Raw genomic sequence first — 14,794 nt, 5'->3', positions numbered from 1 at the left:
ATAAACAGGTTTGATCTGACAGTGGCACAACAGTTGGACACAATAAAGCAAGGGAATGAACGAATAGGAAAGAGAGAGAAAGAGGGGGAAAGAGAGAAAGAGGGGGAAAGAGAGAAAGAGGGGGAAAGAGAGAAAGAGGGGGAAAGAGAGAAAGAGGGGGAAAGAGAGAAAGAGGGGGAAAGAGAGAAAGAGGGGGAAAGAGAGAAAGAGGGGGAAAGAGAGAAAGAGGGGGAAAGAGAGAAAGAGGGGGAAAGAGAGAAAGAGAGAAAGAGGGAAAGAGGGAAAGAGAGAAAGAGAGAAAGAGGGGGAAAGAGAGAAAGAGGGGGAAAGAGAGAAAGAGGGAAAGAGAGAAAGAGGGGGAAAGAGAGAAAGAGGGAAAGAGGGAAACAGGGAAAGAGAGAACGAGAGAAAGAGAGAAAGAGGGAAAGAGGGAAAGAGGGGGAAAGAGAGAAAGAGGGAAAGAGAGAAAGAGAGGAAGAGAGGGAAAGAGAGAAAGAGGGAAAGAGGGAAAGAGAGGGAAAGAGGGGGAAAGAGGGGGAAAGAGGGGGGGAGGGAGAGGGGGAGGGGGAGGGGGAGGGGGAGGGGGAGGGGGAGGGGGAGAGGGAGGGGGAGGGGAGAGGGAGAGGGAGAGGGAGAGGGAGAGAGAGAGAGAGAGAGACAGAGACAGAGAGAGACAGAGAGAGAGAGAGAGAGAGACAGAGACAGAGACAGAGAGAGAGAGACAGAGAGAGAGACAGAGAGAGAGACAGAGAGAGACAGAGAGAGAGACAGAGAGAGAGACAGAGAGAGAGACAGAGAGAGAGACAGAGAGAGAGACAGAGAGAGAGACAGAGAGAGAGAGTAGAGGAAAACACTGAAACTTTGTTTGGTTTGGTTTGTTGGTTTGGGTTGATGATCAAGAGGGTTGGTTTGGAGGAAGGGTAAATGGTGGTAGTAAAAGGAAATTTATTCATGCACCATGCCTGGAAAACAGGAAGGATGCAATTTATCTAGCCAATAACTATTGACTGATATTAAAATGCCTAATTCACTCTGCTGGCTGCATTACTAACAAGAAAGACTATGGTACTTTTGCAGCAAAATACATCAACCTAGTATTTGGCAAGGTGACCCCTTTCACACAATCCATTGAATGTGAGCTGCTTATAGATTAAAATCGATTTTTTTTACAATTCATCTCATCTATTTTGAATGTAAATTTATAACCCTATTATGTGTGCATGTGTTATAACTTTTAATGCCTTAGGCCTCAGTCACACCGGATCGTACGATTTCTGGATCGTGCGATTGATGGCAATCTGGCCGAGGTATGACCAATCGTCAATGTTTGCTACGCTCTCCATTTTCCATCGCAAACAGCAATTGGTCTTCGGGGTCAACGTACGATTGGTGGTACATGCGGTTGTGTGATCACCAACGATTGGAGAAGATCGATCGCAGGATCAATCGTAGGTAATCGTGCGAATAGTGGTGGCGACTTGTGACCGCTCAAACAATCAATCGTGGCGACCTGCGAACGCTCGCACTACCGATCGTGAGGTTGAACGACAGGTGGCACCACCAATCGTCAGGTGGCAGGACCAGTAGCACGACCAATCGTGTGACTACTTGACCCGCGATCATGCACGACTGGTGGTGCGTCCATGCGCGACTGGTGGTACGACCATGTAAGACCTGTCTGCAACCTCTTACGATTTGGAATCGCAGGTCAGGAGTTTTGAACATGACCATCGACCTTGCTGCGACGGATTTTTCTCTGGCGATCACCCACGACCTCTGGACCAGTCGCGTGCTCTTTCTACGATTTACCCGCGATTCACAAAATTTTCAGTCGCAGCTAGGTCGTAACCTGGTCGCAGGCCCGGTGTGACTGGGGATTAAGAATGAACGATATACATGGATTACAGTAGATTACAGATCTACAAACCATCAAACTGGTGTGGCTAACTTGGACGTAATCTGCATTAAAGGAACAAGAAAGAGCAATTGGAGATTGCAGACCCTTGCCAGGATGTGTTTTCAGTGGTTGTTAGGGCTTTTTTTTTTGCATTTTAAAAAAATCGCTCTGTAGTGCCTAAGCCTTTTTGATTAATGACAGTTATATACAAATACACATTCGCATAAATAAATACAAAATAATCACCAGACATTTGAACACAAATAATAAAACAATTCCAGAAGCGGTCGAAGTTGGTGGTAAGGCTTCTTCTTCCTCCTGAATCCCATCATGCTTAACTCAGAAACGTGATGAACGGCACATTCACCAGCAGATATTCAACGAAAAGGTGAAATGATGATTTGATATTTGTGATGGATTCTGATTGCGATGTAATTGCTTTTCCATTATATTTGCCCTCATTTCAAATATGTTAATGTTTCTTTTTCGCTTGAGCAACGCCGGGTACTCCAGCTCTAAACACATATACTTTACTCGGGGTACAAATACAACTTTGTCTGGGGGATAACATAGGCCATGTTGTGGCGGCCTCCTTCAGGTGTGTGGGGGACTGGGAGAGGGGCGTAAATTCTCCATGTAAATGTGTACCGTGTAGTGCCACCTGTTGATGGTGGCAGAGGGCATTACAATTTCCTTTTTTACCTGTGCAACACTGAGGTTATGAAGCACTCCTTGCACGGGAAAATGTTTCCTCCTTCCCACCACCCCCTCCCCCAAAACGGAGGGGCCTGTCAAAGGATGCATAATTATGTAGTATATCTTTCCCCTCCCTTTCCCCTCACCTCCCCCTTCCACTCCCTCTCCTTCTCCCCCACCCCCCTCTAGTCCAAAATAAAGGGTATCCTTTGATTCCACTCAATGCCTGCCAAGCGCTGGTTGTGAAGATCAAGTTATTTTTCAATACACCAATGACAACGGAATCAATTATGGAAACACACAAGTGATAAACAAGCGAGAGTTATGAAAACAATGAGGCATTGAAACTATATGAGAGATACCTAAGTGGTAAAATATTGTCACAGAAATAAATAGCAAAAGTCCATAGCTGGAGAATGCATTAGAATTTTGCATCAACCCTTTGTTTTACATAGAATATTATAGCTTGCTTTCATGTTGGTCAATGTACAATTGGGGAATAATTGTCATATATTCAGCCCCACAATGTAGCCAAGCTGCTTGATCACTATTTGACCTTCTCAATGTCCCTACAAGACCTTATATCCTCAATCCTCATGAATGTTTGAACTTTGTGCATACCAGGCTTATTGTGAGTGTTACTTATATGACTACTGGACAGTTTGACTGTGATGACATCATTGTACACAGCTCCTTTCATATTCCATCTCCAACCGCTGCATGACGCACGCTGAAAGGGATTACTCTATTGTCACTCCGTTTGTTTTCTTGTTATACACCGAGTGTTGGATCTTTGAATGGGAAAAGGGAAAGTTTTCTATGGATCATTGAATGGGAAACCAGAATGAAATGCTGTGACAAATACCAAATGGAAATTGCTGAAAGCAAAGCTATACATTGAGTGTAAAGAGAATGGGTGGGTTGGGGGCTGAAGATGCGATGTGAAGGAGGTTAGGTGCTTGGAGGTGGTTATTTTGCATGTAAAGAACTTCTGTGATCTTAGGTCAGATGGTAGGCCCAAAGCATGCCTGAATCGATTTCCCAGCTGAGCTTCCATATCACCCTCCTCCCAGTACTTCAGAGGTACAACAAGTATGGATTGGAAATATTACCTGGTGGAAAGGAACAAGGTTGCCAAGGTTACCGGCTCCACCTGCTGCAATATCTGCTCATTGCATTTTTGTACTGAATTCCCGTTTCTACCAATGCACACTCCAAAAATTGCTCATTTGAGTTGAGCCATCTACAAACCCATTGGAAATAGATACCCTATTAGTATGTTATAAGTACAGAAAGAGTGATATACATTTTAACAAATTTTTAAACAATGATATAGGTTTGGGTAAACCAACAAAATGTGTTGGCAGATGAGTTGGTGGCATATAACAACAACAACAACAACAGGCATTTTGAGGCCATTTTCCCTGCTAGAGCGAGGATTAGTAGGTTTGTGTGCCATTAAACGGTTTATGTGGGTTTTAATCCCACACAGGGGGGGTCGTGGGTGCCTATTTCTGCAGATGTAGTGCCACCATCGATTTGTAAAGGCCTCCCTCTGTGAGTCTGATTAGAAGAAAAAAAAATGGTGAGCTGCTGCGGTGCCAACATGGGGGGATTGCCACCCTTTCTCCGAGTGTCAGCAAAATACTATCCAAAAAAGGGTACTCCTTTGCTTGCATTCACTGGTGTATATTAAAGATCACAGAATACATATATTCCCACTGTAATGTACAAGGGTACTACGACATAATGTCGTGCCTCAACAACAAAGTATCCAGAAGATACTGGGCACTACATGTAGATTTTTGCCAGAAGTATAACGGATGGCTGGATATTTGCAAAGCCGATAATACATCACTATAGTAATATCCAGAGCCAAAATTACATAAATATGTGTTCAATGAAGATCTGTACAGACGAAAAAAAACTTGAAAAACCTGACAGATACATTTCTCTTATAGGACAAATCCACAGTATGAACACCGGACAAAATTGAAATTGAATTTTGGCCTCGAATATTATTGAATCTTTCTAACCCTTCTTTTACATTCCTTAACACTTTCCAGTCCTCCTTGCATTTATTTTCGTATTACAAAACATATTTTGAGCAACTGTGCATAAGTCAATCGATATTTCATCTTTTAGACTGATGGTGGATACAAATCAGAGTTTGTATACATTTGTCAGTTGCTGTTTATAAATATTCACTCCACAACCCCACCACTCTTTTTAACAATCTGGGATTTGACATTTTTAAAGAGCAAATCCTTCATCAAAATGCTTTCATCAAAAGCAATTATGAACAGTTTTATGTTTGATACAACTTAATTTTTTTCATTCGGTATTATATATTAGCTCTAACAAGCAAGCAAAAACGACCGCTTTCGACAGGCCACATACAAGATTTCACCATTTATAATGGTGAGAATTTATGGGAGGACATTATTTTGTGTTGAATTGGAGACTGGAAATGAGCTTACAACACAATTGTGTAGCTTACGTTTTCAAACGTTTCAATTGTGTAGCTTACGTTTTGTTCCCCCTCCATCCCCTCCCTCACCTCAAACGGCTTAACGGCTGACTCCGCACGTGAAAAACCTGAATGCCTCAACTCTGTGTTTGCCTCTAAATCTTGTGTCCCAAACCCATCCCTCTCTGTACCCACCGTACCCAGTCGTACCCAGCTGCTCCTGGACTCTGTGTCCTTTCCTCCTGACAAGGTGGAAAAGTTTCTGTCAACCCTCGACTCTGATTCTGCAACTGGTCCTGATGGCATCAGCCCACGGGTCCTAAAATCATGTTCTTCTGCTCTTTCACTCCCTCTTTCTGTTCTCTTCACCCTCTCTTTTGCTCAAGGTCATCTGCCATCTGCTTGGAAATCAGCCAACATCACCGCTTTGCACAAAAAATGTGCAAAAACAGATCCCAGCAACTACAGACCAATCAGCCTTCTCCCAATTATCAGCAAAGTCATGGAATCCATCATTGCTTCAGATATTAAATCTTTCCTCTTCTCCAATGGCTTGATCTCTGATCATCAATTTGGTTTCAGACCTGGTCACTCTACTCTGGACATGCTGCTTCTGCTTTCTCAACAATGGATGGAGGTCCTCAACGCCAAACAGGAAATTAGAGCTGTCTCCCTTGACATTTCACATGCCTTCGATACGGTCTGGCACCCTGCTCTGCTCTCCAAACTCTCCTCCTTTGGTATCCATGGAAATCTCCACGCATGGCTGGCGGACTTCCTCTCTGGTCGTAGTCAACGTGTGGCCCTGAATGGGTTTCTCTCATCTCCTCTTCCTGTTCAGGCTGGAGTTCCCCAAGGTAGTGTTCTGGGCCCTGTGCTTTTTCTGGTCTTCATCAATGATCTCTCTGACTCTCTTGAAAATCCTCTCTATCTCTTTGCTGACGACTCTACTCTCTGTCGCTCCATTCCTCATCCCTCAGATCGGCAGTCTGCAGCCTCCTCACTCTCTGCAGACCTGGACAAAATCACAGACTGGTCAAACAAGTGGAACATGTCTTTCAATCCTGACAAATCTTACACTCTTACAATGTCTCTCCGAAAGGACCGACTGGACAACCCTCCCATCTACTTTCTCAACAATCCTCTCCAAGAAGTTCTGTCGCTCAAGCTTTTGGGTCTCACTATCTGCCATGATCTTCCTTGGGAAAACCACATTTCCAAGCTGGCCTCCAAAGCCAGTCGCCGACTGGGCATCCTCCGTCGTGCGAAGTCCTTCCTTGGCACACCTGAGCTCCTCACCACATACAAGGCTTTCATCTGCAGCTCAATGGAATACTGTTCCCCCCTCTGGGCTGGTGCTCCTGCCTCACACCTTGCTCGGCTTCACGCTGTTGAGGCCAAAGCTTTCAGAATCATTGGAATCTCCTGCGATGTAGTCAACGCCGAGGGCCTTTCACTCACTCACCGCAGGCAGGTTGGTGGTCTTTCTGTCTTCTACCGACTCCTCTCCGGCCTTGCTCCCCCAGCTCTCTCTGTGCTCTGTCCCCCCAATATTCCTTCAGGTCGCACAAGATCTGCCTGCAACCCTCTTATGGTTAAACTGCCAAAGTCTAGGCTCTCTGCTCACCTTCACTCTTTCATTCCCCTTTTCTCCCGCCTCTGGAACAAACTCCCCCACTCCCTTCAATCCCACTCCTCCCTCCAGGTCTTTAAAACAGCTGTTCACCACCATCTCTTATCTTCCCCCATCGAAAACCTTGATCTTTTCTACCCCCGGTAATTCACCCCAGAGTCCTTGCAGTGTTCATATGTTTTAATCCTCACCCACCTCCCCCCAAGTCCTCCCGATGTCCCTGCTCTCAAATGTTGTGTTTGTGTCCTTCCCCCTCTTCCCCCTCTCTTTTGTGTCCTTCCCCCTCTCTCCCCATCTTGTCTGCCGCTCCCCTTGTTTTTTGTGTTTTGTGTGTCGGTTTGTCTTTTTGTGTGATTAATGTTAGCTCTTTCACGAGCCTCGATCTTGTATACAAAAAAAAAAAGAAAAAAAAAAAAGGGGCTTACATTACCTTACAGGCCTGATCAGCTGGTTCGTGAAAGACTTAGGACCAAAAAGACCAAAAATATTTCCAGGCCGACCCCACAGGATTCCCTTACATTAACACATAGGCTTATTTGGTTAAGAAAAAATTGGGGCTGTTGTAGAAGGAGTAGAAGAACAAGAAGAAGATCAGAACTGCATTCTTCAACGTCGACTGATATTCCTTCCGCCCACATTATTACATCATTATGCATACTTGTACCAATTTGATTTAAATCCATCCAGCTGTTCTCAAGTATCAAATTTTCACTTAACATGATCTCTGACATTTTGATGCTGAAATCTAATCAGTTCATCTTTGCATAATAATATATACTTATACCAAGTTTAGTGAAAATCCCATCACAGGTTCATAAGTTAGTGCAGTAACAGAAGTTTTACCTAGTGGGGCCTTGATCTTTGACCTCTTGATCCCATAATCTAATCTGTTTATCTTTACATCATCATACATACTTGTACCAAGTTTAACTTAGTTCCATTTAGCCATTCGTAAGTTATCACAGGAATGAAAACCTATTACAGATTCTGACCTTTGACCTCTGACCTCTTGATGCCATAATCATTTGATTATGTAATCATCTTTGCATCATAATCATCTTTGCATCATAATCATCTTTGCATCATAATCATCTTTGCATCATAATCATCTTTGCATCATAATATCTACTTGTACGAAGTTTAGTCAAAATCCCATCACTGATTCACAAGTTAGCACGTAACATAATTTGAATTTTTGGCTTACATAACTTCAGCAGTTAAGTTATCACGGTAATGAAATTATTTTTACTTAACACAACATCTGACCTTTGGCCTCTTGATCCCAAAATCTAGTCAGTTCATCTGTGCATCATTCTGCATACTTGTACCAATTTGGACTTAGATCCCTTCCGCCATTCTTAAGTTATCGCAGTAACGAAAAGCTATCACGGACAGATGGCCGGATGGACAGCCAGACAGACAACCCGAAAACATAATGCCTGCGGCGACTTTGTCGGCGGAGGCATGAAACTGTTAAAGACCCACTATTTTTTATTATTATTATTTTTTGTATACAAGATCAAGGCTCGTGTAAGAGCTAACATTAATCACAAAAACAAACAAAAAAAAAAAAACATGGACACACAAAACATACAATAAAGGGAGTGGGAGGCAAGATGGGGAGAGAGAGGGAAGCACACAAGTACAACAGCAGAGAACAGGGACATCGGGAGATCTGTGGGAGGGAGAGGGCTTGGGGGGAGGAGGCATGGGAAGGCGGGGGGGAGGGGTGGGAGAGCAATAAGACACATGGACACTGCTAGGACTTCCAGGTAAGAAGTTGGTATTTCAAAGAAGTGGATCTGGGGTGAATTAACAGGAGTAGAAAAGATCAAGGTTTTGGATGGGGGAAGATAAGAGATGGTGGTGGACAGCTGTTTTGAAGACTTGCAGGGAGGAGTGGGATTGAAAATAGTGGGGGAGTTTGTTCCAGAGGCGGGAGAAAAGAGGAATGAAAGAGTGAAGGTGAGCAGAGAGTCTTGATTTTGGCATAACCTTTGGCACATTTTGGCATATCTCGACGCATAATTTTGGCATACTGATCATAAATCACGATATATAAATCCTTTTGTTTTTTTTGTTATTCTCATTACATGATTATCAAAAGAGAGGTTGCAAATACATGAAGAATACAAACTCCCAAGGTACCGCAAGCAGATTATTCTAACTGTGGAGACAAACTGGAGTCCATGACTGGAGCCTTCAACATAAAAAAAACGGAATACTTACATTAACAAAATTATCCAAACAGATTTGACATCTTGTGATTTTTGTTGCAACATCATCATACAAAACCGATTCATGTTATGACTATTTCGACATGCGTCCTGCCACTCATGTGCTCACTGTGCCAAAGGCCATTCCGGGCTAATACTCATTAGGGAAGTGTAATACGTGTCCGTTTAACATGCTCATTCACATTAACATGTTTTTCTCACTTTTAAATCCATATTCATCATTACTGTATTATCTCTCCCATTCATACAAGCACCTTCTATATTTTCATTCATAAATGTAGCTTAAAATACATGTACAGTAGCCTGTTATGGATTTTGCTAAGTTTCAGATTTTAGACAAACAAGCTTTTGCAGAGAAAAGCTGCGTTTCGCCGACATGCCTTCACTTTCTGATTTCTTCATTAACTTAAGATTTGTTGAAGAACTTTGTGCTTTTGTAGCTCTGGCAAAAAAAAGGAAGAATCTGTCTTCTATCAAAAATGCTGTAAAGTATTTATCTTGGCTATATTAAGAAAGGAGGGGTGGGTAGAGTCAGAATAAGAAATTGAATTGACCAGTGCATCGGGTGTCTTGGAGCTGACATGTGTAGAAACTTGATTCAAACTAGTAATTCTCAAAAAACAATTGCGCTGTCAATCCAAAGAGAGAAAGACTACTTAATCACCAATAAACGCGAGACTTCATCGACCGCCTTACCCTGTGAAGTCTTGAGAAAAAGGACATGGGAAGGGTCTTTTCAACTCTTCCTTTGCGTTTGCGAACATGATCTATATTTCTTACGAGTTGGGATTTTGTCTGAATCTCGATATTCCCCAACGTTGAGAGCACCAGCGGCACACTTGATTGGCCCAGATGGCGTAAAATGACGTTTTTGAAATTGAAAAGAAAGCAATTTGTATTCTACAGCGTTCAAGTATATAATTCAATTGAAATATTTAAAAAATTATTAAAGGTTGTAGAAAAAGAAAATTCGGCAGTTTACCGCCGATGATGCAGCATCTTTTACACCATCTTATTTAACACGTTAAATTCGTTATTCATGTCTGTTGTTTGTGTCCTTTATGAAGTCCTTACAAACAGTAAGTTTCCCGTTTGGAATAATTTTCGATATTGTTTCATTGCCAGACATTGGCGCTTGGGACGAGATTCTGTACAATTTGCCAAATTCAGAGCCAAAGTACTGCTAAACTGCAGGTTCAGGTTCCAATGCATGTTCTGATTTGTGTTCAAAATAATATAACATTCAATTGATATTCAGTTGTTCCTCGATCATGAACAGACGTCTGTAGACAGACAGACCGACATACCGACAGACTGACAGACAGACAGACAAAGTGAACCAATTGCTTGCTTAACCCCGCTTTTCACTTCATGTGTGTGGGGTGAAAGTAAAACCATGAAAAACATGACATTTGATCCATGATCACATATATTAGGAATGACATAAAGAATTACAGGTTTGTAGATGCTAATTCTTGGACTGGCACGATAGGCTAGAGCTAGAGGTACAATATGCTGCAGTCTTGTCTCTGAGTTATCTATCCTGGGTTCAAATCTCAACCAAGCTATAAACTATCATTCTGGTATTTCCCATGCAGGGTGAGGCATCAATGTGTGTGAAATCCATAAGGAAGGTGTTAAGCAGGATGACATGTGTGCTAGCACTTGTCATTGGTAGAGGTGAAAGATCCCATAATTTCGTTTGCAAAAAAAGAGGTGAGTTATCCCCAAAAAAATCCCAGGAATCCAAATTCCCAGAAGCCGGAACAAATTAAAAGTTCTGCCCACATTCAGTCGAACATCAGTCCTGACCAGCCGATTTGGGAAAGATTTGAGGCAAAAACATTCCCAGGCTAAACCCACGCACAAGAAGGTGGCCTCACATTAACACAATGACGTTATCCCATCAGATGAAAAATTGGGGACTTTTAGAAGGAAAAGGAGAAGGAGCAGGAGAGGAATAAGAAGAGGAAAGGCACAACGAGCTAGGACCCGCTGATCATTAATCACAATCTACAATTCCTTTTGTTTTGTTCTAAATATTATGAAAAAGAGGTCGCAAAGACTTTAACAATACAAACTACCAAGAAAGATGAAGGGGTTGACACATTTTTGTCACTGTGAAGAAAACTGAATACTAACCACAGGAATCAAAATTCCCAAATCTCCCACTCACCGCTGAACATTATCCCAAACAGCGTGGAAATTATACAACCTGGGCTCCGGAAATGGTGACAAACAATGGGACGTTCTTTCCACTTGATCCATGACTGTGTGGTGCTCATTACAGCATTGTTGATGCTGACCCAGGAGACAGCAAGAAAATGGTGAACAAAAGCATGCATGAATAATTAACTAATTTAATTCAATATCATCTGAGCATTGCTTGTCCCAGAACAGTACAGCAATTACTATTTGGGTCGACAGGTTTTTTTTTCTTTGTGCCTCAAAATCCAGCAGCAATGGCAAAACTTTCTGGATTCTGCAGACACGTCCGGCAGAGTATTCAATAATTTACAAATCGACTATATTCTTCATCCTTGCATGTAATAAATACGCAGTTTTACACTTTTATGTCATTTTGGGTCATAAACATAGGGGCAATACCCATGGCGCTCACCTGGTAGAATAAACAGTATCCTACACTGACTAAAGGTATTTTAAACCAATTTCAATGGTTGCTAGAAGACAGGACAGCATGTAGAATCATACTAACATAATCATAAGACTTTAAACAAACAAACGAAAAAAATACCTATTTTGGGGGCAAACCTCCCCCTCCCCCAACCCCATATACCTCCTAAGACCCCAATTTTTATAATTCCTTGAACAAACTTTGGTACATCACGGGTGGTGAAGGTTGTGGTCAAGTTTCATCGAAATTGTGTGTGTAGTTTCAGAAAAGAAAGCAAATACCTATTATGGGGGGTCAAACCTGGACCCACTTTGACCCCTCATCCACCCGCTTAGACTTTGATGTTTTTAGTGCCGTGAACAAACTTTGATACAGCATGGGTGATGAAGGTTGTGGTCAAGTTTAATCGATATAGTGTGTGTAGTTTCAGAGGAAAAAGCAAATTCTTATTTTGGGGGGTCAAACCTGGATCCAATTTGACTCCCCATGGACCCCCTTAGACCCCGATTTTTTTAATGCCGTGAACAAACTTTATTCACAATTCAATAAATATCATTTGTGTCAAATTTGGTCACAATCCCATCAGCGGTTTTGGAGAAGAAGTTTCAAGAGTTTATGGACTGACGGACAGACGGACTGACGGACTGACAACGCGCCATCGCATATGCTCCCCTGAACTTCGTTCCAGGTGAGCTAAAATAAAAACAGCTGAACTGCGCTACTGTGTATATCTTGTACTAATTTATTTCGCCACCTGACTGCATTAAAACCCAGCGACCATAATAGAAATTCCCAATACTAATTTAAACAAGCCCCACCTCCCCCCCCCCCCCCCCCCATAGCCCACCTTAGACCCAGATTTTTTTTTTATGCCAGGAACAAACTTTGATACATCATGGGTAATGTAGGTTGTGGTAAAGTTTTATCGAAATAGTGTGTGTAGTTTCAGAGGAAAAAGCAAATTCATATTTTTGGGGGTCAAACCTGGATCCACTTTGACCCCGGTAGACCCCCTTAGACCCAGATTTTTTAAAATGCCGTAAACAAACTTTAGTCACAACACAACAAATATCATTTGTGCCAAATTTGGTCGCAATCCCATCAACGATTTCGGAGAAGAAGTTTCAAGTGTTTACGGACCGACGAACGGACGGACGGACGGACAACGCGCCATCGCATAAGCTCCCGTGAACTTCGATCCAGGTGAGCTAAAAATGTGTTTGTTTTTATTTCTGAGCAGAAATATTGGATAGGTAAGGTGTTTTTTTGTATTCTTGGAACTTGCAACTGACACTTATTGTCCAGCAAATGTAGCATTCCAATACAATGTCCATGGTCACTCCAGTCCATTAGGGCTGCTAAAGCTGTCTCTAGGGAGACATTTGAATTATACATTGTCATTGCTTGTCCTAATAAGTGTCAGGGAAGTTACTTGGAATTTGGCCAGAGTGATAGCATGCAAGAGCTAAGTTTCATATTGGACTTGTTGAAGAAGAAGAACCACGACAACAAGAAGACCAGAACGGCATTCTTCGACAGAGCAAATAAGCAATGAACACTTCTTGCAAAATACCTACAATGTCAACCAGCAACTACTGGCAGACCGAACACCAGGCTTAACATCCATCTGATATATAGCACACCAATTTGATGGAAAATCGTATCTGTGAAGTGCCGAGGTAACAGTTTTATCGTCAGGTCAGGAATCAATCCCAGAGTAGACAACTCACAGGCAGGAATTCACCTCTGCATTATCCCATTAGATGAACAGAGAACAGTCTCTTGCTCAATTTCAGGACATCGTATCCCAGAAGAATGATAATCAGATGTCAGACAAGACACCTTCATCATGACAAATTCACTATCCTGGCCGTACTCAAATCAACCGTTGGGATCATTATCTTGAATTGCAAGACTGGAGGCAAAAGCAACAATATAGCACAAGATGGATCACTAAACCACTGAAAGTCACCCTAAGGGGAGAGATCCCTGAAACAGATATTTTGATGGGAAATACATTTCATTACTCTTATCACATTAAACCTCAATACTGTGCAAAAAGAGTTTGGGAAGTCATTGTGATGTACAGTTTGTTAATCCTTGCAATCTGTGGAATAACATAGAAGAGAATAGCAATTTCAAGTGCAATTTGCTCAACCAATCTAATCCAATCAAATATTCGGCGTGCAAGTCACCAGCAAATTGTTTTCAAGCACTAAGACAATCCCACGAATCTCAACAGCTCCATCCAAAGAAAGTGCTTTATACCAGAGGTCTTGCCTCTGGTGTGATATATCACACTTCTTCTTTTTCTTTAGAAAGATTATTTTATTCCTTTGTGCTGTCCCTTTTGTTCTGCAGCATCCATACCGGTATTGAAAGTGTTTAAAATTTTAAAGTTTTTATAAACTTGTGAAAACTGAACTAGTTAATGGGGGGGGGGGGTCACTACGTGGAAATATTGGCACAGAGGGAGGGAAAGTGTGTCTAAACGTTGTATGCGAAATCACAGACCATGCATGAGGCATTGAGGAGGCATTGTATGCGAAATACAATTGCGAATTACAATTGTATGTTTTGAATTACAATTACAATTACAATTACAATTACAATTTTACAAATATTTGTAAAATATTTTACAAAATTTAAAATTTTTACAAAAATACAAAAGAATATTTTACAAATATTACAAATATAATTACAATTACAATTACAATTGAATTACAATTACAATTGTATTACAAATACAAATACAATTGTATGCGAAATACGTTGTATGCGAAATCACAGACCATGCATGAGGCATTGCATGAGGAGGGAAAGGCATGAGGACAGCGAGGTTTTACTGTACTCGTTTCAGTTGATTTTGGGGATGCCGGTGGGATATGTATCGCTTTTGGCTAATGGTTCTGTCCATGTTCCTCCCCTCCCATCATTCTGGCTTGTTTTGGTTGAGTCCACCGTTTGATTTCTTTTCATAAAATGCTGTTTTATGTTTTTAACTCAACTGGACTATGTCCAGCTGAGTTTTTGTCGGCACCCAGTGTCCGTCGTTCGTCTGTCGTCCGTCTGTCGTCTGTCTGTCTGTCTGTCTGTCTGTCGTCTGTAAACAATTCGACGTCTATGCTCTAAAAGTCACAAATATTGATTAAATTTGATGAAACTTGTTATGCGGCATCTTTAAGACATAAACTAGTTTGGGATTGCATTTGGGCATTGCACGCCC

Source organism: Myxine glutinosa, chromosome 1 (genome assembly GCF_964187855.1).
Source record: "Myxine glutinosa chromosome 1, kmMyxGlut1.1, whole genome shotgun sequence".
Taxonomy (NCBI): Eukaryota; Metazoa; Chordata; class Myxini; order Myxiniformes; family Myxinidae; genus Myxine; species Myxine glutinosa.
Note: the sequence above shows the minus strand (reverse complement) of the source record.